General features: G+C 45.0%; 1 protein-coding gene across 1 annotated transcript in view; it reads left to right on the forward strand.

The window, feature by feature from the left end:
- SHCBP1 (SHC binding and spindle associated 1) overlaps positions 1-26,776 on the forward strand; it is a 255,291-nt gene that overhangs the window by 183,680 nt on the left and 44,835 nt on the right. The window contains exon 26 of the mRNA XM_054078490.1: positions 15,055-15,281. The gene's annotated coding sequence lies outside the window, so the exon portion shown is untranslated. The remainder of the gene's footprint in view (positions 1-15,054; positions 15,282-26,776) is intronic.

Below are 26,776 nucleotides of genomic sequence, written 5' to 3' on the forward strand. Positions count from 1 at the left end.
GGTTTTAAGGCCATCGGCACCTCAGAGTGGGGAGTACACTGGGATACAGTCCCACTTTTCTCCTTTTTAAGAGATGAAGAATGCAAAATTTTTGAGATACCTATGCTCTTTTCATGTGCTTTTGTTCAAAGTACAGCAGTGCCTCTGTCTCTGCAGGGGCCGCCTTCCGTCTTCGTTTGACTTGACTCTAAAATAATTTCAGAAATGACGTCCTTCACATACTCCTTCCTCCCATCTCCACAGCTCCTACCTTAGGGGTTTGGAATGGTGGAAAGATGGGCAAAAGGTGCTGAAAACTTCTGGTTTGAGTGGTTTACATGTAAATTATGCCTAGCTTTGACTCAGTGAAAATTAATACAGTGTGTAACTTGATTGGTAGCTGTAAAAGGAATCACACGATTTAAAACCTGCAACCATTGGCCATTAAGAAACTATGAAGTCTGGTGGAGCATGGTTCAACGTAGCTGAGCAAGATTGCTGCTGCTATCCTGCAAGTTGAAAAATGCTTCAACAATAACCTGTAATGCAATTCAGGGCTTTTTTTTGTTTGTTTTTTGTGGGGTTTTTTTTTCCCTTCCTTCTTTCTGCCTTTGGAGTTGAGCAAGGCATCAAATATGAGAGAAAAATTATGAACATAACATCAGCATACCAGCTTCAGAGAGCCAGAGCTACTGTGATTGTGAACTTCTTGCTGGGAAAAAAACATGCTGACAAAGAAAATCTGAAGTTCCTTTCTTCCTGGATTTTCTCCACTCATTTTAGGTTAGCGTGATGTTGAGTGTGATTAAGAATGTTTAACATTAATTGCATTGAATGCCCACAGTTCGTGAACGCACACCTAGCAATTCAAACAGCAGAGCTGCTGTGTCCTATTGCCCTGTGTCTGCCGTTTCCTATTTGAGGCACTTTTCTCCCCATTGTATTTCTCCCCTTCACTGCGTTTTGGTGACCCTGGTGGACTGTTATAATGGTGCTGAAATCAGCCCATCTGTGATCAGCTGAGGGGATGATGGGGAAGAGATTGTAATGTAGATTTTACAAGGTAGTATTTGTTTTCAGAAGCTGAATTTTATTCTTTAAATAAATTGTTTCATTCATACAGTGCAGAATAGGTGCTGATGAAATGGAGTTAAAAGATGATTTACTCAGGCAGATAAAACAGTATCTAAAGGTATAAAAATTGATAAAGTAGTACAAATACTTACAGATGTTGTAGTATAATTAGAAAGCAACAGCTATAAAAATATGAAGGTAATAATTGGAGTTCATAGAAATATTATTATCATGCAGTCTTGGCAGTATTTTAATGCTCTTTTTCCTGGGATAAGAATGACTAGCTGATGTGCTAGGAGTTAAATCTATAGCCAAGTCTCACTGAGTTGTATATAAAATAAATATGGGCTATGTGTGTCTCTGGAGCCTGGCTGGCTCGGTGAAGCTCTGTGTCTGATAGTAGGAGGCATGGAATTCTGAATTTATTATCTGCTTTTTAAACTTAAAGAGTTTTCTGTGCGCTGTATATCTTTTTATGGCACAGAGTGCCTTGGAGGAGTGTTTGTGGCTCCACAGTTCACTTCTGGGTGTTTAAATAAATTTTATTGTTTGCTGTTATTAGTGGTGGAGCAGCTGTGCTTGGTACCCAATGACCGCAGTGGTCTTGGTACGCGGCGCTGCCTTCGGGCATTACACACACCTGATTGAGTTACAGAATATGTGTGAAAGGCTCTCCCAAATAGTGTTTGATCCTTGCTGATATTTGTAGCTCAATAGACTTCCTGTGTGTCTGTGAGAGCTTACCTGGGTTCAGAAATAGTTGATGTGGTGATCAGGAAGGGAATCGCTGTGTGAACATTCCCAGATGTCAGCTGTAGGGATTGAATTGTGTTCATCCAGGAAATTAGAACTGTGAAAAGGAATAAGGTCTAGAATAACATCTGTGATCTTGGTACTGAGATAATGGGGCATCTGAAATTTTTTATGAAAAGCAAGGAATGTTCTAAAATGAGTAAGTCTGCGGTAGTGGTGATGGATGTTGAATGGTTCACCTACTGTGGGACAAGAGACTGGGGGGTGACCTGGATTTAGTGGCCAGGACACTTGCCTGAGGTGTGGAATGTTGGAACTAATATCCTTGCGTCCTGTTTCTTGACTAGTAATTGCTGTCCTGAACTGTAACTGGTTTCTGACAAAAGCTTTTTCCCAATCATAGAATCACCAGGTTGGAAAGGACCCACTGGATCATCGAGTCCAACCATTCCTAACGCTCCCTTAAACCATGTCCCTAAGCACTTCATCAACCCGTTCCTTAAACACCTCCAGGGAAGGTGACTCAACCACCTCCCTGAGCAACTGTTCCAGTGCCCGATGACTCTTTCTGTGAAGAATTTTTTTTCTGATATCCAGCGTGAACCTCCCCTGGCGGAGCTTCAGGCCATTCCCCCTTGTCCTGTCCTCAGTCACTTGGGAGAAGAGCCCAGCTCCCTTCTCTCCACAACCTCCTTTCAGGTAGTTGTAGAGAGTAATAAGGTCTCCCCTCAGCCTCCTCTTCTCCAGGCTAAACAACCCCAGCTCTCTCAGCTGCTCCTCATAAGACTTGTTCTCCAGCCCCCTCACCAGCTTCCTTGCTCTTCTCTGGACACGCTCCAGAGCCTCAGCATCCTTCTCATGGTGAGGGGCCCAGAACTGAACACAGTACTCAAGGTGTGGTCTCACCAGGGCCGAGTACAGAGGGAGAATAACGTCCCTGGACCTGCTGGTCACGCCGTTTCCGATACAAGCAAAGATGCCATTGGCCTTCTTGGCCACCTGGGCACACTCCAGGCTTGTATTCAGTCGGCTGTCAAGCATTACCCCCAGGTCCTTCTCCTCTGTACACTCCAGCCACTCTTCCCCCAGTCTGTAGCACTGCATAGGGTTGTTGTGCCCCAAGTGCAGGACCCGGCATTTGGCCTTGTTGAACCTCATCCCATTGGTCTCAGCCCAGTGGTCCAGCCTGTTAAGATCCTTTTGCAGAGCCTCCCTACCCTCCAGCAGTTCCATGCTTCCACCCAGCTTAGTGTCATCCGCAAACTCACTGAGGGTGCACTCAATGCCTTCATCCAGGTCATTGATAAAGACATTGACTGGCTGGCCCCAGTACCGAGCCCTGAGAAACCCCACTTGTGACTGACCTCCAGCTGGAGTTAACTCCATTGAGCACCACTCTCTGGGCTCGGCCATCCAACCAGTTTTCAATGCAGGAGAGTGTGCGCCCATCCGGGCCAGAGGCAGGCAGTTTCTGAAGCAGAATGCTGTGAGAAACTGTGTCAAAGGCTTTACTGAAGTCCAAGAAGACTCCATCCACAGCCTTTCCCCCATCCAGTAGTCGAGTCATTTTGTCATAGAAAGCGATCAGGTTAGTTTGGCAAGGCCTGCCTTTTGTAAACCCATGTTGACTGGGCCTGATCACCCGGTTCTCTTGCATGTGCTTCATGATAGCACTCAAGATTACCTGTTCCATGACTTTCCCTGGCACTGAGGTCAGACTGACAGGACTGTAGTTCCCCGGATCCACCCTGCAACCCTTCTTGTAGATGGGTGTAGATCTTGTCGATTCCTAAGGATGAAGAATTGCTGTAATGAAGTTCTGGGTTTGCCAATTCGCATTTTGTAATTGAGGAAGAAGTGTCTAATTACATCAGCTCCGATAGGAACAGAGTGAAATCTTTTAGTAAACCCCAAAACAGGCAAGAGTGTGTCAGCAGTAAATCGGGACAGGAACTGGAGAGCTGAAAAAGGTTCAAACTCCCAAAGATGGTGTCACGTGAGGTTTTTGAGTATTTGACTGTTCGCTTCCAACTGTGCTGTGTGTTACCTGGGTAGTTTGAAGCCTTTATTCTCTGTGGGTTCCGGTCAAGAAGTCTCATGCAACATGACTAAAATCTTGCATGCAGACAAACTAAAGTGGTGCATTCATATTTTAGAGTTCTGTGGAAAGTGAAGTGTACATGCTAAGAAAACGAAATAGCAGGTGTGTACAAAAAGCCAGACCTCCTGAAATCTCTCTGATCTTACACAATCAAATCCTCTTACGTAGTGCTGCTGGAAGGAGTGAAGGAATGAGGGCCTCTATTATCCTTTAATGTGGCCTGTTCAAAGGTGAAATTGCTGATGAGTGTCAGTCCTCAATAATTAATGAAATACACACTTTCCTTGACATCTGCACTGTCTCTTCCCTAACAAGAATGATTCTGATGCCAAAAATGTGTTTTACTGTATTTGTGGTGAGCAACACAATTTGATTTGTCATCGGTGATACCAGAATCTTCAGAAGTGGTTTGGAAAGTACATCTCAGGCTTGCTTTCTTGCAGCAGTGGGTTGAAACTGGGACCTGTATGTGAGGGCCCCAGCGCTGCTGCTGGCAGGCCAGGGATTCAGGAGGGAGTCGCTTTCTACAGACTGTGTGTGTTTTTGTAATCTGTCAAGACACTGCAGGGTGGAAGCCAAAAGCAAGCACACTCGTAATCTTTGGGTTATTGTTCCTGGGTTGGAGAGGAAGGCAGGATGTCGAAATGAGGATGAAAAAACTCTGCTGTAGTAAAAGTGGATTCTTTAATTCCATGTCAAAGGCTGGAGATCAGCTCCCAGCTGGCCTGCAGTCCTGTGGATGGGGCAGCCTATCGTGGGGAGGCGAGTCAGGGCAGGACAGAGGGGCTGATGCTGCTTCCCATGGTTTGTCTACAGAGAATTGCTTTGCTCAAATCATCGTTATAGACAGAGGCAAAGGGAAAGTTTAAAGGGAGTAAATAGGACAGGTCTGTTGTTGCTGATCTTCCACAGCTGAACATACGCGCTCTTGGGTCTTCATTTCTTCTGTCTCGCATGAGCTGAAAAACAGGCCTTGGCTGAAACAAGAGATGCTTGGATTGATGCTGAGGGTGTCTCGTATAAGCTCAGGAAATTTCCTGAGCTGCCCCTCATCTGTGCTTCTGGAAGCAAAGGAATCATTTGGCCAACACTTTCCCCACTGGCAATTAACCGCGCTGGCAGCTCTCCAGCCATGCTGTCAGCAGGGGTATTTAGCAGCACAGAGGATATCATTCTAATGCAGTGACCCTGACTGTTGTCAGATGGAGGAGAGGGCTCTTCCCTGAAAGTAAATCCATATTTGTGAGCAAAGGAAAACCCTTCTCATATTGGGTGGGAATGTAACACAGGGATAAGGCAAGAAACATGGTTTTCCTTGTTCTTTTCAGTGTTTTTCTACTCTCTTGTTTTCCTTTGTCTTGTTGGTTTTCATCTTAGCTTGAAAAAGAGACCACAAAGCTTCTTTTAAACGGTATTATCTTTCATTTTGTGCCAAATTCTGCAGTGACGTTCAGCAGAAGGGCCTATTGCTGCCAGTAGCCCTCCAGCCCGCCCTGAGCCTGGAACATAGAATCATAGAATCATTAAGGTTGGAAAAACCTCTAAGCTCATTCAGTCCAACCATCAGCCCAACACCACCCTGCCTGCTAAACCATGGCCAGAAGTGCCACAGCTACACAGTTTGTTTTCTCCACAGCTGCTGTTGGAGCTCTGCCTGGCACTGCTTCCAGCGATGCTGCTGGGGAAGAGAACTACAGGACTGGCACGAGCAGCCCACTGCTGCCCTTGTTTCGGGCTGCCCATCTCACAGGGGGGCTCAGCAAGATCCTCGCTGCCGTGTTCTGGTTTGTGGTCACGGTAGCGCACAGGTACCTTATGAATCAGCTTTACAATTCTAGTCCCTAGTAAATGAGCCTCATGCGGTGTTTGTTATGCTGACAGCTGACATTTAGCTGTGCTTATTTATGTTTAATAACATTTTGGAGCCTGAATTTGATGGCACAGGTTTGAAAAGTAATGAGCACTTCACTTCATGCTTGTGTGAGAGGCCTTGATCGCGTTTCCTCTAGACACTCGCTCCTTGCAATCAGGACTGCCATGCTGTAAGAGGATTGCAGCTGGACAGATGTCCCTTGCTGTCTCACAGCAGGATTTACTGGTTTATGAAACCAATACTGGATTACTGTGTTCTTGGTTGGGATGTGGTGCCCACTGCCCACTGTGGGGCAGGGATGAAAGGAACGGGACACGTGGGAAGGGAGATGGGCCCTGTACGGCTGCAGAGATCCTTCTGCTAGAAACAAACCCATTTAACTACATTCAGTGGTGTAATTACCTGTTACACTCACCCACACCATGCTTCTGAAATAATGGATTTCCTGTGGTGAAGCTGGATGAAACCTTTTGTGGAGGACACAACTTAAGTGTTTGGTTGGCAGCTTCCTCTGTGTTTCCTTCACAGTGGAACCTTCCACTGTTCCACCTCAGCCTCACCTTGGCTGCTGCTTCACCCTTGTCCTTGTTGTGGGTTTCCAGGACCAGCTGCCATTTGATTCACCACTCAGCATTTCAGCAAAATGATGATGTCCTGCTGGAAAATTAAACACAGGGTATTGAAAAATATCCTAAGAAATACTTAGTTTTCCATTTCAGCAGCAGACTTTCAGCTTCTTTTGTAAAACTTAATTCACATTCCCTGTCACATACACCTGGGGGTTTTGTTGTTGTTGGGTAGGGTATTTGGTCCCCACCTGCCACTCTTTAGATGGGAAGAAGCTGGCACTGGCATTGAATGTCAGAGTTCAGCGATAGCCTTTTGTTCTTGCTTCTTAAAGACTTCTTTTGAATATCTTCACAATTCTTGTGCAAACGTGCATATCTGAACTGCTGCTGCAAATTAATTTCCTCATCTAGCTCTTTTTTATTTCCTGCTGAACGCAGTTGGGAGTGAAATCAGATGTGTATGGTGTGCCACAAATGGTATTGCCCCTGCGTTTAAGGTCTCGTTATTGGAGACACTTGCTCTTGCTGTACAGAAAAATAATGTTAACAGCTGCTTAATCTAATTTGAAATGCATCTTTCTGGGTATTAGTAATTAGTCTTCTACTTACCTTTATCTAGTTGTATAATTTGTGAAATCACATTTTTAAAACTGAAGCAGCCTAAATGTAACCTCTTTCATTCTTTTTCTGTGGTTAACATATGGACATATGGAGGGTGAACATTTCAAAGGTCTCTGACAATTAAAATAGACACCTAGGAAATATCAGCCCTTTTAGGCACTATAGTACTCCTGGAAACCTTTCCAAGAGGGCTTACAGTGCTGCTAGATTATTTCAATTAACAAAAGTAAAAAATCATTCTGCTGCTTTTCAAATAGGCTGGAAACTATTAAGTGTTCAGGCTGAGGACCCGCCCTTTATAAATTAATGTAGGACAGAAGAGTAATTAAATTTGGTAATCTCATTAAAGATTTTAATGGAATTGATCATTTTGAAGAGTTTTCCTGGTTATTGGGATTTCTTAACAAAGGAGTCGCTGCTGGATTATTACGGCTCTTTGCCAGCTGCAGTTTGCTTTCAGCTGCTGTGCAGGTGGTCTTCCCAGGGCCTTGGTTTGTTCCTGTCCAGCATCTACCATTTTAATAGAGAAATGTGCCGTGAAAACTTGTATTGACACAAAATAGTAGTTAATGTCAGAGCAAAATATTCCTTTTGTTCCTTACACTTCAAGTGCATCTCCAGAATTAAACATCAGAAGATCACTTCAGACCTCTGACTCTGCTGTTGTAGATACCGTATGTTTTACTTTCACTGCTGAAAGATTTATTGTAAGAAATGTGTGTGAAAAGATTGATAGAATTCATTTCAGAAACACTCGTGGAGGTCTTGGGCAGCTGATTTGCGGGTACCAACTTCCAGACTCCTTCATTAACGAAGTGAGGACGCCAGAGCAGAAAGGAGAGAACGTTCCTGCGGGTTTGGGACTGTTTCTGTGCTGTGACTGCCTCTCTTCTTGGGTGCCAGTGTCAATCCTGACTGTCTCCCTTTCGTGTTTGGTGCTGGGAGCAGGGGAGACGGACCCCCTTCCCAGGCTGTTGACTGTGCAGAGCAAAGGTGCTGCCCTGGACGCTCATTCGCCTCTGTTGGAGCATGCAGCCCCTGCGCTGTCTGCCGCTCCACCCCGTGATAACTGCTATGCTCCCACCGAGAGCTGACGCCTGTGTCCTAGGCTTGTCTCAATCCACTGCGGGTGGTGACAGAAAGGGAGGCAGCTGCTTCCTTGACTCTCCAGCATATCAGCATTGGGGAGCTCTTGTTGGATTGGCGCACACAGCATTTGATCGGAGTGCTTTCTTGTACACGAAAGGGCAGCTTTAATTCTCAAGGGCATCTGCTTAATCACTCCCCTATTATCTCCGTTCTCAGGAAGCTACTTTTAGTATCATCACCATGATTAAAGTTCTGTAGAAAACTCTAGGAGCTACTGGATTGACGTGAAAACCAATCTTAGCTTCACTAAGGATCAGTCTCGTTCCTGTGAATCAAGACTGTATTAGACTTTGTGCAAATCTCGTCCATCAAGCAATACCACACACTAAACTGGAAAAGAATGATTTTTTGCTTCATTTTTTGTCAAATCAAGAAACAAATTCCTGCAAGGTTCCCCCTGGCAACTGATTTTCTGAATCTGGTGACTTCAGAGTGGGGAAAGGTAGAAAGAAGGACAGCCCAGTGGGAAGAGTTAGGGTGCACTCTAGTATTCTTCAACCCTTGGTCATGCTGGAGGAGCAGGATTTCTATGCCTCGGGACATATGCAGTTCCATCAGTAATTACTTTAAGTGACACACTTTTTAGGCTTTCTGGCTTCGAACTTTGTATGGAAGCAGCTGCCCTTACCCGAGGAGCACTGCCCAGTGTCACTGCTGCTTGTCTGCCCGGAATAGCATTGCCTTGCTCTTAAAAAAAAAAAAAAAAAAAAGAAAAGTCACGCTTTCTTTTGTCTGTGTTGATTTTCTGAGATCAGTCTTGTTTCTCTTTCATCATTTAATCTTTGATCACCAATATTTAAGGTCTCCAGCAGAAATTTTCAGAGGCCAGCTGTGGGGACTAGGAGAATCCATGAGCCTGGAATTGGTTATCTTGTAGGGCAGTGGTGACTCTGAGCTGAAGGACTCCTTGCTCAGACCCTTATCTGTCCGTGTGCAGCACCATCTTCAAGGGCACCGTTTGTTTCCCATTTAGAACAACAGAGACTTGTCTTCTTTTTGTAAATGGCAACTGCTGGAGAGCGCAGCAGGACTGCTGTGTCCTAGACAAGGAACCAGGCCAGATCTCAGCCACAGGGAACCATTGTCTTGTTGCTACAGGGTTGTGGTGTTTCTGTCTCTGTAGAAAATGTTCTCTGCTGACCTAAATATTTCCTCTTGAAATTTAGGGCTAGAATTCCTTAAAGGGAGTGGGAAGCAGGGATGCTTCCTGAACACCTCTGTACAGGAAGACGTTTCCAGTACCCAAGAGCCCTGGTACCCCTGCCAAGGAGCGTGTGCCTGTTTGTGTGGCCCAGCTGATCCTCACTGTGTTATCCACGCTCTCTAAAAAGGCCTGCTGACCTTGTGTGAGACGGTGCTGTGGGGACTTACGGAAGTGGCACATTTTTCAGGAGAAATTAGGCGTTGTTATACTCAACAGCTTTTTTGGTGTGTATTGATTAAATAGCAGTTGTTTTTATGCCAAGATCTCTTTGCATATAGCTTAAAGATGAGGGAGAAACTTGACATTGCTGCTTTGACTGTGCCAAAATGAATGCATCTGCTAAATTAGAACAAATAAATGTACTTGTGGCTTACTTTCTATGGGGAAAATTAGTTTTCGCTTGAAAGTGTTGGAGTGCTTGTAAATTGGGAATGTTAATTTATCCTCACTCATGCTCACAGGCTTTGTATTCTCAGGTGTTCAGCACATGTGACTGTTTAAACTCCTTTGTGATTAAATGTCAGTCCTGCTCGGCCTCTTAATAACTATTAGTGCATGCCCAGCCACATAGGTGTTTGAAACCAGCCTGGAGACGATGAAACTGACTCACAGGAGGTGGATCTGGATCCTTCCCGGGCATGTGACTGGTTCTTCAGACATGTCCATGGGGTGCATGGACCTGGGAAGGTCCCTTTGGTATGCCCTAAGTCTGGTTGTGGAGAGCTGTGTGAAGTCTCTTGCACTCTGAGGGAGGCAGAGACGTGATGGGGGTTTTGCTACTTTAATAATGCTGTCAGTTCAAGGGCAGCACCAGCTCACACCAGTACACTGCAGGAACAGGCAGTAGCATTTGCTGTCCTCACACGGGGGCTTTGTAAGGGTTGATAGATTGTTGTGGCCCCTCTTCCTGTGTTGTTGGGTCTCAGCTTCCCTGCTGACTTCTCCACCCCAATGTGCCCTCTCTAACAACAGCTGGAGGAGAGCTGGTTAGAGGTCGGGCTCAGTATCGCTGTCCTTTGAAAACACAGAGAGATAAATCACTGCACATCTGCTGAACTTCAAATATCCTTTGCACCTATCAAATTATAGGCCAAAAAGAACTTTGTACGCTCACAGCTAGAAGTCGGGAAGCTCAGGTCATGCGATTACTGATTGCATCCAAAGCAAAAAGAAAGAAAGAAATCTTGAATGAAGCTGTTAAGGATTAATTTTGAGAAAGGTCAGCTCCTCACTTTTTCTGGATTCCAGAAATACTTGTTCATTCAGTTGCAGTGCTGTTGGCAGTTTAAAATATGGGCTTGGAGTTGGTGAGGAGGGGGTAATCTATTCATCAGCACTTCATCATCTACAACTGCTTATCTTCTCCTTTCTGCAATTCCTCTTTTGAGTTGGACGTCAGCATTGTCTGGGTTCTTCATATCATCCATCAGCAGGAATGAATGAAGTACACAGCGATATATCAGCTTGGCTAAGCTCAATAACACGAAGGAGAAGCAGAAAATTATTGCAATAATCTTAAATCTTTTATGTTAGTGGAGTTAAATAGATATCATTTTCTTTACTCATTACTGTAGTGATAAAGCCCGGTGCTGGGACATGGTTCCAATGTAATACAGAAAATATCTCTTCTTCTGTTCATGAAAATCTATATTCGTTTTTCCTTTTTTCTTTTAAATTTTTGGGACAAATGATCTCTCGCTCTTTAATCCTGAGTGCCAGAGTTCCAGTAGGACTGGGAGAAGAGTTCTTCTAAACTTTACATAAAGCAATTAACTGAGCTTTTGAAGGAATGAGCGTCACTCCAGCTGTGCCATTTTCCTATGTGCTTGACTGACAATAACGTGCATTAAGTTCTTGATAACAGAGATTTTGCTGTTCCAAATGGTTACAGGCACTCATTTCTGTCCTGGTCAAGAATACTTCTAGGTGTTTCCTTAATAAACTGTACCATCCTTACGTGTGAAGAGACTAAAGTTTGGTGGGAAGGCAGGAACTGTTCTTGCTGCTATTTGTGTGGAGGTTTTCCCAGCTCTCTCAGAACTCCACGACACGTAAGGTCTGTTAGACCTGGCTGACAAGTCCTCCAAGGAGCCTGTAGCTGTCTGGCCAGCGCTGCTGCAGGGATAGAGCTGAGTCCTCCCAGCACCTTTGCCCTGGGATCTGGATGAGACTGGACTTCAAAGCAAGGACAGAGATGCCCTTCCTGTGTGGCCTTCACTGAAATACCCAGAATTAATTTCTCCAAGATTTTCTTTTGTTCCAGGAAAGCACGCAACTTGCAGTAGTGGGTGGTTCCTGAGTGGCCTTACAATCTCAAATTCAAGTCTTTCTGATGGCTGCTGGACTTGTGCTTCTGCAGATAGTACTTATCCGACATGGTCCTGAAGCTGCAAGGGCTGCTCGCTGTATTTCCAAGCAGGTCAGACCAAACACAGCAACACTGCTGGAAATGCACGTATGCTCTGGAAAGCATCATCAGAATATTAGCAGTAAATCACAGGACTCTGTGCCGGGCTACAAATCCTGTGATTCAATGTGTCAAAAAGGAGCTATTAGGCTTCCGACTTGGGATAAAATAATCACGGGAAAATAGGTGGATCTGTCAAGTTGTTAAAAGATAATGCTGAAATATGCAGCAATCTGCACAGCAATAAGGCTGTCAAAGATGGTAAATATTAGTCTAGAAAATGGGAAAATAGACAATTTTTTACATTAGTGCTTGTGAAAATAACTTGGATTTGACTTCAATATTTGCATTTTTAACCCATGCTGGAAGGTTGGAGCCAAAAAATGTGCAGAGAAAGCTATTATGTTTAGAAAAACCCACTGCCACACAAACAAAACAGTATCTCCCAACAAGCCTTAATCCACGCTGTCTGACCTTGTGGAACAGAAGTGCAAAGAAATGGTTTGTATTGAAAAAAAATGTTACTGAAGCGAATCCAGTTTTAGTTTAACCAGATCTTTAAGGTTCATTTCTACTACAAAAACCTAAGGCCTCAGGAGACCTGACAAGAAGGAGCAAAATATTTCGGCTGCTTCCCACCAAATTCCAGTCCCCTTTCCCACTGCCAGTCACTGTAGGTCTCCCTGTGCACTTAGTGACCGGAAAGGTAGTTGAAGTGCACCGACTCGCAGTGGCGTGGGGATCACTGGCCTCACCAAATTCGGATGATTCCATGCTCAAACTCTGCACAATGTGCAAACACAAGCCCTGCATATTCTGTTTCCTAGGTACTCTGAGGGAATCCTTTCGGAAGACAGTGCTACTGCTTCCGGGATTGGTGATAGCTGATGAGTCTGCCAAATGCAAGGACCAGTAAAAGCGCAGCCTTGCTGTTTACTCAGAACAGCCTAAGTTGGAAGAGCGTAAAGAATTCTCTAAGTGCTGGAGGAGGGGCAAGAAACTGTTTCCAGTCTGCTGTAATGTTCCTATTCCACACCATTTTGGATGTACAACTCAGATAGGAAGATGTTTCTTGTCCTGTGTAACTCCTCAGAGACGTTAAAAAGCATTGCACGAGAAATGCAGGACTGGGAGATACGATGTGGGTGCAGCGGGTCGTGCTGCCTGGAGCTGAGGTTACCTTGAGTGTCCGTTCTGTAAGATTTGTTTCTGCTGAGTTGAGCTTTGCCAAGCTGAAGCACGCTTGGCTGCTGCTGAGGGGTGAACTGGAGACTTGGTCAGCAGAAATAGTGGAGCTCATTCTTGCAAGGAGACTGGATTCTTAATTGCTGGCTGAGAAGCTCTGACTTTCGTATTTCAGACCAGGCTCTCTGTCTGAGGGCTGCTATTTCTGAGGCTGAGTTGTCTTAGTTCTTCTCCCAAGAATCCAGTATTTTTTTTTTAATTGCAGGCTAAAAAATAGAAGAGTGATATATGTATATCTGTCTTCTATTTTAATTGTGTGTGACCTGTCAAATAGGCTGCATTAAAAATAAACAAACAGCTTCAGGAGGCAGCTTATGGATAGGGTTCTGGTAGTAACTGCTAAATTAATCTCAAGATGCATCTGCTTTATGGGGAGGTCTGTAGGCAGCAGTAGTTCCGCTGCCACTGCCTCCTGTTTCATTGCCTCAGGCAGTAAGCGGGGAATTTCAAGGGTTGGGGCTTTTTGCCCACTGATCAGCAGGGCAGAACTTCATTTTCTTTGCACCTATCTACTCTGAAATACAAGTGCCAGGTATTGTAACAGTCTGTTATGTTCAATCAGGGATATTTATCAGGTTATTAAGCTGAACAGTGCTTCCTAAATGAAATTGTAAAGAATGATCTAAGATCCCAGCAGCTGCACAGTGGGAAGGCAGCCCTGCAGTGTGGAAACTGTCTGGAGAGCACTCTTCCTCTCCAGCCTTTGGGGTTTCTGTAGTGCTCCTCCCAGTGACTAAGTGCTCGCTGCTCTCTGGATCCGCTGGCTACGTATGAGCAACTACGAATGAATTGCTTGCTATATAAACGCATGAAAATTTGCAATGTCCCTGTAAATGGCAAGAATATCAGAAATGACAGGTAATTTATAGGGTGTGGTTGTTAACAGGACAGCAGGTCAACCTGAGCCCATAACCAGAGCAGTTTCTTGGCTGTGGCTGCAAAATACTGACTTCAAACCCCATTAGGCCACCAGGGTTTTGTCCTACAGTGCTCTGGAAAACCCAACACTCAGATATTCTGTGGGAGCTCTGGCAACTCTGCCACTTAGGCATTGAGATGAGTTTTCTTTCTTTCTCCACACTTGAAAAGGGCTTTTTAATCCATGTCAGTTTTAAACCGTTGTCATTTTGCTGAAGCTTTTTGAGTCCTTTTCAGTTCTTCCTGCTGTTTACTGAACTGCTAATCTGCTCCCCCACATTCAGAGATCCTTGGCTGAGCCTGTTGGGAGCTGCCATGCCTGCTCTCTCACTAAAACGCTGTGAAGCGATTGTTGATGAGATACAAGGAAAGATGTGTGTGCGGTTGATATGTAAGAAACAGAAACAAAGCCCAGAAGCGCCCCTGGGCATACGTGTTGGTTTGCTTTTTGTCAGAGGCCTGTGGTCCTGTTCTAATCAACTGTCACAGTTGAAATATAAGTTACTCTCAAATATGTTTTCTTAGCAAAAAGGAATGGAGTTCTCTGTGAGGCTGTGAGAGTCGATATCAGGTGCCTCCAAACGAGCTCTGTTCTTACAAGTCCAGCAGAGCTCCATTCAGTGCACTGCTGGGGCTGTGTGAGCCTGGAGCAGTCACTGCTAACTCATTAGGAAAGCGCGTTTGTGCTAATGGCTCTGCAGTCCTTCAACAACAAGGACCCACGGGAAGAGGTACCTGTTTCACTCTTCACTGAGCTTTCAATTTGATCAATATTATTTTGAATAGTCTTTTTTAATTCACCTGTAACATCTCTTTTTACTGCCAGGCTGAATGTACCTGAATGCCATAAAATAGAACCACAGGTATTGCTGAAAGGACCAGTTGTGTCTTTTGCAAGTCTAAGTCCACGGCAGAGGCTCGGCTTCATTCACTCACACAGTCTGGTTTCCAGATGAGCTTCTATTGTTCTGTGGTACTGTGAGGGAGAGGAATCGTGCTCTCCTTGCTGACTCCTCAAGCCGTTGCTGTTGTCTCTAGCAGAATTCCTCAGTGTGCTTCCAAAGGCCATGGGCAGCTTTTGGGCACTGGAATTCTGCTGTTGTCTTTGCAGACTTGTAAAAATGCAGAAATGACTCTGGGTTTAACTTTTATCTGTTACAGGTGGTCTTTGCCTGCGGTTTTGAGGTCTGAGTGCCCTGGTCCCAGGGTGGGACCACAGCAGAGGGCTCCATGCAGAGCCTATGATATCTGCCCGGAGGAGGGGTTGATCCACTGTGCGGAGTGAAGCAGTCGTTCAGCTGGTAAGAGTCCACAGGATTTTCATGGATTCGTTTCCTCTCTGCTTTTCACCGCTGCAGCCAAACACAACCCGCATTTCCAAGGAGAAGGTAAGAACTTGAAGTGAAAATGCCTGTACTTGTGTGAGTCAATTGCAGTTCCATGCAACGAGCAATTATCACGTAATGTAGAGAGCAAAATGGAGATCAGAGTAGAGCAGTTTGTTTGTTTTCAGTCAGTCTAGCATGTCGTTGAACACAAAACTTCCTGTCAGCTGCATGTCATCCAGCCACAAAACTACTGCTGCACAACATAAGAACCAAGCGAGTGATACTCTTACAGTGAAGCTTCAGTTGCAAAAGAGTGCCACAGGTGACCAGGTAATCTGTTTGTTAGGATCTTATTCTTCCACTATAATGAAATGGTGTAAACTCTTTAACATTAGAATGTGTCACTTTTAGTACCTTATAGAGGAAGCCATTTCTGGAAGGTGCCATATAGGCAATATGGAAAATGGTTGCCTGTTTGGTGCCTTAAATATCTGAGAAAGTGGCACGGGAGAAGGTAACTGTTCTGTGAGGCTGCAGAAAACGTGTATGGATGCACAAGGCTCTTACAGTAGAGAGAAATCATGTGATTGAGATGTTAGGCTCAAGAATATGTCCATGAGGTACGCGGTCTGATAGAGAGGAGAGTTACTGCGAGATGTGAGAAGACAAAGAGGGAGCAATCACCGTAAGGAGTGGTTACTGCAGCTCTAATCGAAAAAAGTCTGTGAGAATTCTGCTGCCTAGAGAGTGAGAGATCGGTCTGGGTCAAGTAGGATGGGAATTCGGCTGGGATAGGGGACTGCACTCTTCTCGTCCAGAGTCCTTCACTGACCTGCCGTGTGGTTTTCTCATCTGTAGAGTGGTGCAGAATGAAGAGCTGACTCTGAAGCACTGCAATGTCTTCACCTGGCAAATTAATTGGATTAGTAGGCTTAATAGTAGGCATATGTAACTGACCTGATCTGGAGAGATTTAAAAGATGGGTAGATGATGTGTTCGGAGATCTGGTTTAGTATTGGACAGGGACAGTTGGACTCAATGATCTCAAGGATCTTTTCCAATGAAGCGATTCTATGGTTCTGTGACTTCTTACCATTACAGGGAAGTAACTGCTCAGAGATGCCAGTGGGTCTTATCTTCTAAAATGTGACTGTTCTTTTCTGCAGTTAAGGCTGGAATGTTCAGCATCTTGCCAGTTCAGCTGAGGCAAAACTAACTTATACATTCAGATGTTATAAACGGAATTGCAGAAAACTGAGTGTAATGGTGAGAGAATTGCAGGCCATCATTAGAATAATTCTGGTGCGCTCCACTCTGTTGCCAGAGGTTGCATTCAGAAGGGCTGCGTTTATTTAACACAGGTGGTGACATATCTGCCTTTTACAAAAGTTATTGGTAGGTTTTCAACAGAGATGTCCTGAAATTGTTTGTTCTAATCCATTATAAACTGCAGGTACTGTGAATAGAAGGTCACTTGTTTGAAGAGTGTTTCACAGAATAAATGGTAGCAGTGTGTCTGTAGTTACATATAACAACTAGTACGAGCTCAGAACACGTAGAGCCAAAAGTGCCACTCCGGTACATACAAAATGTGTTTTACTTTGTAATCCATTAGTAAGATTTGTGTTGGTATCTGGAACAGACACTGTCGGCCAGCAGTTCCTCTGGTTGTTTGTGGACAGGGTATTGATTTTTTTATTATTATTATTATTATTTTTAAACCACTTAGGAAGGAGAGTGAATGTAGACTTTGCAAAAGCACAGAGAGATGGTCAGCCATTTGTGGACTTGCAGAGCTTGTATAAGATCTGGTTTGGGTCAGTGGATGTTCTTGAGAGAGAGAGAGGATAGAGTGCTATTCTGACCACCTAATGATATCCTCCCTGTGGAGGTGCTCCGATTTGTCTCTTGCGGGCGCCCCTCTGCAATGGCTCTATGAGATCTCAATTTAGATGCTGAAATCTGTGGTCTCAAACTAGATGGGATGAGGCCATCTTCAATTCGTCACCTTTTCAGTATTTCTGCATAAAATGTTGTTTTTTCAAAGACCGATAGCATTGTTGTCTGAAGGGGCTGGTATTGCTCCCTTTGGTGTGGAGAGGAGGTGGTGGGTCACTGTCCAGGCATTCAGACCCAATTACCTCTGTTACAGTCATATCTGCCCTTGCTCAGGAAAGCTTGTCTCCTGATATGAACTAGTATCTCCTCATGAGTAAGCTTTTGGTCCCAAGTTGTACAAAGTTCAGTACGGTGGGTGCCTACCTCATCACAGTGCCTGATCTCGGCAACTTGTAAACAGTTACACAAACTGCAAACCAGAACTGAATTACGTGACTCCTTTGAACTACCTAAGTAATGTGCTGTTTTGTTTGTTTCGGTCCCCTCAGTTCCAGGGTATTGCGTTGCATCCCAGGGTTAAAAGAAATTCCCCAAACATAAGCCAATTTTTAAAGCGTGGTTTTATCAAGCAGTTTGTCTCTAATTGTGTGATGTAATGTTTCTTTTCCACTTGAGAACTACAATTATCTTTTCCTTTATTTTTTTCTTTCACAGTCTTAGATTTATCCAGAGGGACCCCAGTGTTGCCTTGGCCAAGTTCCAGCACCACTTGGCAATTGTGGCCATGAAATTAAGCCAATAATAGATAAATAATTCTCTTTGTCTATTGAAAATAATGCTCTTGCATATAGCTCTTTTATTTTAACATCACACTCCTGCCTCTGTTCTTTTTCTTCCTGCCTCCATTCTTCTTAATATCGTGCACATTCTTCGAGGTAAAAGGTTCCTTTATGTTGGTATCTTCTTTCCTGGTGGGAAATCACTTGACTTGTCCTCCTCGTTTCTCTGCCAGTCGGTAAACATGTGACTGCTAACAGTCTGTGTCTTGCAGATCAAAAATGCATTGTGATCAAAGGCTTCCTTTTTACTATGATAATTCTTGGGTTATTGGTTATTCTCAGAAAATATTAAGATAATTTAATGGTGACTTTTGTGAGGTGAAAGCATACAATCTCATTGAGTGTTTTCATTTAGAGCAATTCTACAAAAAAGTTTATGAAAGGCTGTGAGTGGGTGATCAACTCCTCCTGACGTTTCTCTAAGTCTCTCAAGCCTGGCTGTGGTTGAAGAGACTTCCTGAGGGCTTCTCGTGAGGAGCCCGTCTGTGCTCCCTGGTGAGCCTGGAAAGCCAGCTTCAAAACCAGAGCAACAGAACTCAGTTGTGTGCAGAGCCGATTGAGTCAGCATCTGGTGCACTGCAGGTGCTGTAGACATGCGAAATTAATATCAGATAATTTAAACTTAATTGCACTGTCAGCACACTCGGTTTTGCAGGCAATTGATGCTCGTCTCCTGCACTGGAAAACAGAGGCTGGTGTTCTACCCCCTCTGTTTCCCTGTTCTGCACAGCTACGTGCATTTATTAATATGTGCTGTCTAATTAAAATAAATGATAGCATGATATTGGAGAGAGAAGCAATTGTCCCTAAGCTGTCAATAAAGTCCAATGACATCCTTCCCATTCTGGCTTTCCTTAAGCCTGGGATGTCCCGTGTTTGCTCAGCAGTGTTTTTATCGGGCTCTAGGTCCATTGTGTCACTGTGCTGGAGATTGTTTCCATGCAGGGAAGGTGCTGCCCGCCCTGCAGAAGGGCACTGCTGTTCCTTGGAGATTCTGAACTGGGCAATAGCCGATGAATTTTGGGAATTACAAACATAGTTGAGTCCTCGTTTCCAAAATGATGAAATCTTCTACAGTTAAGAATGTCGCTGGCAGTGTATTGTCACTTTTGATGCTTTGATCAGAGCACGAGCTCTCCCTGCCAGTGTGAACCCTGGGAACAGGGTATAAAGTGCGCGAACGGACTGGAGTTCAATTCATAGCCTGTTACCATGACTGTAAAGAGATTGCTGAAGAAGCTTTCATTGTTTTATATTTGAGGAGTATTTTGAAAGTACAATTGAACCAACAGCTGTGGCACGGTTTTAGGAATGTGTGATAACAAAGATCTGGTTGCGTTCATCTGAAAGGATTCTACGCAAATCCCTGGAGGCCTAATGAATTAATGTCTGCCCCAATCCCGTTATAACAAGCCATGATTTATTTATAATGTCGTTTGTGGAAAGGGAATCCTCTCTACACTTCAGCTTTTTGTACCGACATGTAGAAAAACACATTATTTTCTTGGTGCATGAAACAGCTACCAAGTGCCTGTGGTTATCTTCTGTTTCATTTCTTGTTCCTTTTACGTTGCAAAGGCTTCCATCTGGCCGAGGAAAAATTCACAAAAAGGTTTTAAAGTACACACACATTCTTGTGCTTAATTTTACACTAACAAGCAGCTCCGTGTAGGCAGGAGGGCTGAAATGGATGCAGGCTTCAACCCAGCCTCACTGCAGTAGGTCCGGGCTGAGCACCATGAGCCTTGCCTTGAACATACTGTAGCCTGGATACTCCCTGTTTCTCAGGATAAACCCCAGTCTTTAAAGTTTTACTGTAGTTTCATGCTCTTTAACTCAGTCCGTGAAGGTGAATGGTATTATGATGCTCCATACACACGTGTTTTCAGGATGTGAAACCTCCCCCTGTGGTGGCACCTGAAAACTCACAGCTTGGACGCAGGCAGTGAAAATCATGGCTAAAGAGAGCACCTCAAACCAGCTCCTTGAACAGTCAGAGATCTCCCTTAGACCACTCTTTTTAACAGAGCTGTAATTTCACCATCTGGGGTCACATAACACATCTGTGTTACAATAATGAAGCTTTGAAGCCATAGTGTTGTGATGTGGGACGTGAAATAAAGAATGCTGTGTCGAGAGCTGAGGATTGTCTGCGCTTTCTCAGCCTGGATCCAGCCGAATCCATCAGGGTAAGTGACAGGTGATTTATACTAACAAGGAATTGTCTAAGAGGAAAAAGGAACTGAAGGAGAATTGAATTGAGATGGACATGAGTGAGGAGAGCAAGACGCTTGAATTTCTCAGTTCTGTCTCAGCCTGTTATTGGGTTGACAAAGCTGAGGGAGCAGAGAACCATCACTGAGCAGCGAGGTGACTATCAAGCAGCGACTGGAAAAAGATGGAGAGAAACTGAGTTTAGTGTTCTGGACCAAACCAGTACCTCAACACAAGTGTATTTCATTGACTGCCTTAAAATGGCACCTGGGGATTTACTGAAATACCTCTCATCAAACTGTAAGCCAGAGCTCATCAAAGCGCGTCTGAGGCATCCTGGCAAGTGACGTGAGAGGAGTGTGGCTAGCAGAGAGGGCAGCAGCGCAGGGCCCTCCGGGACAGTGTGGCTAGTGGAGAGGGCATCAGCACAGGGCCCTCTGGGGCAGTGTGGCTAGTGGAGAGGGCATCAGCACAGGGCCCTCTGGGGCAGTGTGGCTAGTGGAGAGGGCATCAGCACAGGGCCCTCTGGGGCAGTGTGGCTAGTGGAGAGGGCATCAGCACAGGGCCCTCTGGGGCAGTGTGGCTAGTGGAGAGGGCATCAGCACAGGGCCCTCTGGGGCAGTGTGGCTAGTGGAGAGGGCATCAGCACAGGGCCCTCTGGGGCAGTGTGGCTAGTGGAGAGGGCTGCAGCTCAGGGCCCTCTGGGGCAATGTGACTAGTGGAGACGGCGGCAGCTCAGGGCCCTCCAGGACAGTGTGGCTAGTGGGGAGGGCTGCAGCGCACAAGGACCGCAGCAGTGCATCAGTAGTGTAGACTCATGGAGCTGTGAGAGTCAGCAGTCTCTGGGGTCACATAAGGCATCTGTCCCTTTTGCCCATTTGGATCTTGTTCAAATTGCCCTTTTGTTGTCCATATTTCTTTCTGTGGGCTTGCTTTTTCCTTTGAGTGGCGATGCTTTCAGCGTCTGCAGCTCGGAGCGCAGCGAATCTTTCTGAGGCAGAAGGCGACCGCTGTAACGTATCTTGATTGTTAACTTCTGCTGTTGGAAAAGGAGGTTTTGTTCCAAAAACTAGCCTGCTGAGCTAATGATTCAAGTCTAAATGAAGTATGGGTGGCTTTTCAGGGTGGCTCAAGGGAGCCCTGCAAGGAGGTAGGAAGCAGAGCAAAGCAGGGAGCTTGTACGGGCAAAGCACCTGCGGGCTGCTCTGCTCCCCAGCTGCTTGGGTGCTGGAGCCAAGGGGCTGGGTCACGAGGAGGCAGTGTGTCCCTGGGAGAGAGGAGTGGGTCACAGAGGGGAGCCCAGGCCCGTGGGCAGAGGGGTGGTAGCAGGGTCCCCTCAGGAGACGAGCGGGGAAAGGGCCCAGGGAAGTGGTGAATGGCTGGGAGAGCTGCAGGGTCGCCAGCCTGGCTGTGTCAACGGCAGCCAATTTGTCAACCCAAAATGCGTTTGGAAGGGGGAATGAAAGGAGACCTGCTTAGATTTTATCACTTTCTTTTTACGAAGAGCAATGAATATTCTGTTTGTTGAGAGGTTGAATATAAAAGCTTCTCTGGGTTGTAGCTGCCAGTTGTTCTGTTGTGGTGTACCTTTCTTTTTCTGTGCTGATTTTTTTATATGAAAAATTCATTATTTCAGACCAATTGCACCTTTTTTCCTGCTTTATGATTTTTTGAAATAGTCTTTGAAACTCTAGGATAAAAAGCTGGAAAGAAGTGTTAGAGCAGAACAGATCCAGTTCGCACACTTTGGTTCCAGCACTGCATAATTAGATCTTCTGCAAACTTAATTAAACCTTCTTTTAGTGCTGTTCAGAGCTGTCTGCAGCTTTGCATTTCGTTATACAATGAACCTGGATCACAGTTTAATTGCATCAACTGGTGACTGAGCTGACAACAGGTTGCTTACTTCAAGATGTAGCATTTAGAACCGGGAGCAAGCTTTTCTTCTTTGCTTCGCCACGTGCATGTTGTTCACCGGGGCTCTTCTGTTCAGTGTTCCTGGGTGATCATTGCAGTTTAAGACGTGTTTAATTATAACTTGTTACATTTATTTTAATAAGTCCAAGGAGCGTATGTTTCTTGAGTCTGACCTGTTAATTCTTTTTATGGTAACAAGGGCAATCATCTTTTAAGTAACAACTTCTACATTCTGGTAATTTACCTAGCCCAGTTGGAATATTTCTTGTCGCAGTCCTTAAAAATAACTTTTTGGGTGCATTGCCAGTGCATTCTACTGCCACTTACCCATACAGTTTGCCTTATTGATTCCACTCTTCCATGACTCCGTGAGTATTAAAAATTCTGCCTGTCATTCTATAGATCCTGTTAAACGATAAAACCATCTGGGAATGTCTCAATCGATTAGTCCTAGACAAACATTGAATGCAGAACGATAGCAGTAAATTCCCTCTTCAGCTGATGCTATAACTACTAATGCTTTGGCCATTTTGAAAACCTCCTGGATATTTTTGAATGTTTAAGATGATTATAAGGAAAGCTGACAGGTTTAGGGCGTAGGAGTTGGTGCAAGTACCTATTTAACATTTGTACTGAGGAAGTTTATATAGGAAACAGCAGGAGCAGAGAGGCAGTTCGCACCCTTCTGTGTTGGTTACTGTAACTATATATGTTTTACATGTTCTAAAGGAAAGAGAAATCCATTTGCTGCCTTCTTAGTTGCTATTTTATGTTTACGTGTAGTTTAGGGTGAAGAAAATGCATTTTTCTGCCATCTGGAAGAGCTATTTTACATCCCTTTGCAGTTTGTGTGGGAGCTGCCCGTGACCATACTACTGCTCGTTAGAAGGCCAGCTCTCGTATCAGCCTTTGCTGGTCTGTTTTCCGTTCCACTTTCTCCCTGTTTTCAACCCAATGTATAACCCACAATCATAGAATGGTTTGAGTTGGAAGGGAGTTATACTACAGCCTACAGGTAAAGCGAATCATACTGTTGTTTTAATTTTACCCTTTCTAAGCTGCTCTTCCGCGTTTCCCATGCTCACCATCACAAACTTGCATTTCAAACCCATCCGGGCAATTGTCTTCGACAACTTTTAAGGTAAAGAATGCTTACTTAGGAAAAGTTACCAGCATTTCTAATGATTATAATTGATTGTAATGTTTAATGTTGGAAATTTAGTACTGGAAAAGTAACATGAAATGGGGTGGCCTGAGCCGACCTTGGGTGAAGGAGTGGTTTGGCTCATGAGACAGAGGCTGTTGTGCTGCAGCCATGGCTGTTTTTACTGTGAAGAGCTAAGGAGGTGTATTTGCCTTATTCTGTTTTGTTCTTGCAGGTCAATGATGCTGTGAAATCCTGGGGGTGCAGGGGATAGCTGATGACTGTGAAATGCGGAATTTAGCCTTCATTGGCTTTGCTGTGAAATACTGTTTTACATTTGATTTATACTTGTGGTAGACTTTAGCTAAAATGAATACTCCTTTTTCTTCTTTTGTGTCCATCTCAATAATTACTTTTCTGGCTTTGCTCTTTGTCTGGCAAGTCCTGCATTTGGGTCTTTTCTCTCTGTTCATGCCTTCTCTCTCGCTGCCTTCTTTATATGTTTCTGGAGCTCCTGGCTCTGGCAGTGATGAATTTCTCCCTGCCTCCTGGCTCATTCGGTGTCTGTTATATTTGGGACAGGAGACAAAGCACAAGAACTGCTGCTGGAGTGTGAGGAGACAAAGCTGGGGTTCAGTACAGCTTTCCTTTAGGAAAAGAACAGAGGGGCGAGAGGGAGGGGTTCCTCTGGGGACCCTTGCGGATTGTACATCTACCCCTTGATTCAACCTGGGATTTAGCACAGAAGCAGTGAAGTGGATTGAGAAACATAACAGCGGTGCAATAATCTCCCTCTTGCAGCGGCGCAGCCTCTGAACCCCTTTCTCCCCCTGCCCCTCGCCTTGGGTACTGCCAAAACCAGAACTCAACACCTGCGTGGCCGCTCAGCCCAGCTGTACCCAGCTGCTGAGCATGCCACTTGCTGCGATTAGAGCAGGTTAAGAGAGGCTCAAATTAGAGACAGTCCGTAACACAGTTAAACATCCATTTCTTCAGCCTCTCTCCTTGATTATGCATTTTCTGCTTTCCTTCTTGCCACAGACAAGGTATTGGCTGCAAAAGAGATGAGATTTAGTAGTTTTACAATAGGTAATGATTTTCCATCTTGATTATAGCATGAACATCTTGAGAGCGTGCTTGGACTGACACATGGGCTGTGATTTTTGAGCCAGCGCCTCTTCCTCGGAGTGTGGGCTGGGCTGACAAACCACTCTGGGCAGCAGGCGCCGCTTGCCAATCATGCTGCCAGCACGTAACATGGTCACATTCTGCTGTCCCTAGGGATAGAGATAGTGGTTTTCTTGGCACTGTGGTTATCTGTTACTGGGATAGGCAATTGGTTAAGCAGTGTTCCATGGAAGGTCACGTAAGCCAGGAAGAGATTTCCAGGGACTGTCTCGTAACAAGGACGTTCCCCAGTGGGTGCGAGACACCCAAACGGCATTGCAGGGTGACACCTCCCAGTGGCAAGAGGTAGGCAGCTACGGTCCAATCTCAGCTGAACCCCAGGGCACCAGAACAGTCCCTGCTCTTGGGTTACAAACTTTTTTCAAATTGCTGTGACTCAGTATATTTGCATCTTAATGAGAATTAGCTCCATTGAAGTAAATAGTGATAAAATGCAGGCGGTAATTGCGATGTGATGTGCGGTCACCACTGCCAGGCTCTGTTGTTGGCAGCAAGAGGAACACTCGATGGCACATTTGCACAGAGACTAAACATCTGGTGTGTGCGTGTGATTAGGAAACACATCTGGGAGTGTATGGTCTGGCTTGCTGTTCACATCCCAACTTGTACAAACAAAGGAAAAGAGGGTGACAAGTAATCAGTGAGTCCGAATAGTTCTTGGTGGCCATCCTTGAAGGGGGAGCCCAGAGGACCTCTGGAGTGAAGCCACAGAACCTGTAAGCGCTACCACTACTGCTACATGCTTCCTTCATTGTTCCCCAATAAATGCATCTGGCTTGCACCAGGAAACTGCTAGTGGGTCGTGATGGGTGAAATGAAGCTTCTGCTTGTTTAGGAAGTTCTAGGGACCGTGTGCAGTTAGAAGCTGTGTCCAGAGTCACTGGCTGGCTTTTATAGGGCTGTTCACCCTGTTTTCCTGAAGCAATGGAGTGGCATAAAGAATTCCAGGGGAGTAAAACAGAACAAGGCTAAAGCTTGACACTGAGGCAGTGCTCAGAGAAAAGGCATGCTGTGTTAATAGAACAAACCTTGCTGGGATTAGAGGGGAAAGACAGGCCTACTTTTTAGTCAGATGGCTGCCAGTTTTGCATTAATGTCATTTTAAGAGGATGCCAAGCTGTACATCTGAAATGTATGGAGTTCTACCTCTTTGCCTTTTGACGTTTATCTCTCAGCTTAGCTTGAGTGTCTTCTGAATCTTTATATTTCTTTCCTCACCTGTTTTCACATTCAGACCTGGAAGCCAAAGCGAGGAGTGCAAGGAAGAGTGAACAGGTTTTGAAAGCATCTCCCTGTAAAACAGGCAGTGTGCTGAGCCCTCCAGCATTTTGGTATTTATTACAATTCTGTCTAGCCACTTCCCATCCAGAAGTTTGAGAGAATTTTGGCTGTCTGAAACTGAGCTTTGTTCCAATCCTGCAATAAGCGTTATAAAGAATGTTAACATTGTGTCTGTGCATTATCTGTGGAGGCTGGAAAATGATCCTTTCCTCAAGAGATCTTGGTGTCTTCCTAGAATTCCAAACTGAATTAATGCTGTAATGAACGTTGTCCCTCTGACCTTCCCAGCGGACTGAAATAGCGCTGGTTGAGTGCATGGTGTTTTTATTAACATTGACTGGCGTTTAGGAATCTGTGGCTTTGTCAAGACTCAAAAAAAATTCTATTTCACATCAAAATGACATGAAGACCTTGGTTTTTTCATCCCTATTCATTAATCTCTGTCCTGGGAACTTGCTAAGATGAGGAATAGACAGGTTCAAGTGTCTGTGCTGCACAACACGAAGCGGTGGGTGAGGCAATGTTTGATCTTGAGTATCTCTTATTTTACTGATCCTGGGGAGCTTGTGGGCATTGTGAGATCTCGCTCTGACCAAGAATTTTATCCCAGACACAGAAATATTTCTATACAATAGGATCAAAATTTCTGATGTTGTATGGATTGGGTTTTGATCAATCTGCCTTTTCCAATTAAACCATTTTGCCATGAACTTCTGGGCCGGTATTGATAAAGACTAAGCTGTGCACGAGAGGAGCCGGGTGAGCTGATGTGTTCCCCCGGGTACCACCAGATGTTGCTGGGCAGCAAATTCATTGCCGCGGTGGGTGTTCAGGAGGAGTGCCGTGGGTGCACTCACATTGCCTGGGGTGGCTGCAGGGAGGGCTGTGTGGCACAGCATGAAGCATGTGTAGGGGGTTCTCTGGCTGGAAATTTGAAAGAAGGGTTTATGGTCCTGTGGCAGCTTTTCAGGTTGCTGCTTGCCAGTTTCTCGGTTGCCTTCCTGAAAGAAGAGCTGACCTCCAAGTGGAAACTTGGTCTCTGGCCTGAAGAAGAGAATCCTCAGAGCCAGACAGGCTGGAGTTCGTTTGGAGAAGGGCATCAGATCTCCTACAGGGCAAGTGTTGATGGTCCC

This window comes from Cuculus canorus, chromosome 13 (assembly GCF_017976375.1).
Source record: "Cuculus canorus isolate bCucCan1 chromosome 13, bCucCan1.pri, whole genome shotgun sequence".
NCBI lineage: Eukaryota > Metazoa > Chordata > Aves > Cuculiformes > Cuculidae > Cuculus > Cuculus canorus.